This window comes from Seriola lalandi, unplaced genomic scaffold, assembly GCF_002814215.2.
Source record: "Seriola lalandi dorsalis isolate HSWRI2012SDOR001 ecotype SW California unplaced genomic scaffold, Sedor1 jcf7180002054987, whole genome shotgun sequence".
NCBI classification, from domain to species: domain Eukaryota; kingdom Metazoa; phylum Chordata; class Actinopteri; order Carangiformes; family Carangidae; genus Seriola; species Seriola lalandi.
The window spans coordinates 14,572-15,335 of NW_019525536.1; the positions used below are offsets into that span (position 1 = coordinate 14,572).

General features: G+C 44.1%; 2 protein-coding genes across 10 annotated transcripts in view; both read left to right on the top strand.

The window, feature by feature from the left end:
- Positions 1-764, top strand: part of LOC147817211 (protein NLRC3-like) — a gene marked incomplete at its 3' end in the record, with an annotated part of 15,909 nt that overhangs the window by 3,433 nt on the left and 11,712 nt on the right. The gene's annotated exons all lie outside the window — the stretch shown is intronic.
- Positions 1-764, top strand: part of LOC111647379 (protein NLRC3-like) — a 99,936-nt gene that overhangs the window by 1,146 nt on the left and 98,026 nt on the right. The gene's annotated exons all lie outside the window — the stretch shown is intronic.

Here is a 764-nt window from a genome sequence, read left to right on the forward strand (position 1 = left end):
CATGAACCAAGTCTCTATTGAGTGACTCTCATATCAGCAGGATGTGAGGTCACTCTCATGTTCTGGATATAAAACCTGTGTGAACTTTGTATTCTTTAAACATTTGCACTGCAAACTCTTTGTGTGAAACTTGTTCCCTCGCTGCAAGAATAAATCTCCTGCTCTGGTGAATTTCAGACGGTTCCTGAGTTTATTTGATCATTTTCCTGAGACAGACCAACATCAGTGTCTCTGCTCTGTCCTTCTACACAGTGTCTGCACACACACTGAGACTCCTCCTCCTCATCTTCCTCCTCCTCCTCCTCCTTCTGCTACTCCTCCTCCTCCTGCTCTTCCTCATCCTCCTCCTCCTGCTCCTTCCTCCTCCTTCTGCTCCTCTTCCTCCTCCTGGACTGTTTTCTGTCTCATTCAGATCAGCTGAACCCATAGTGATGAATCTGATCAATCAGCTCCATCATGTGGTGTGATGGAGAATTGCAGCTAATTTCCACATTATTCAGTATTTGTAAATATGTTGGAGGTTGAAATGTGGTTGCTATGACAACATGTTAAGGTCATTGTGGGTGATGTTCTTAGATTAAAGTGACAAATTTGTGAGGAAAAACTCAGAAATGTTTAGTTTTTTTTGAACCACTTGACTTTACAAAGTCGATCAACGTCATCACGCCACAGACGTCACCAGGAAACAGGAAACGTCACGAGCTCCCATCAGTGAGGAGATGCAACAGTGTGAAACACGAGTCCTGCTGTAGCACCAATCCCAT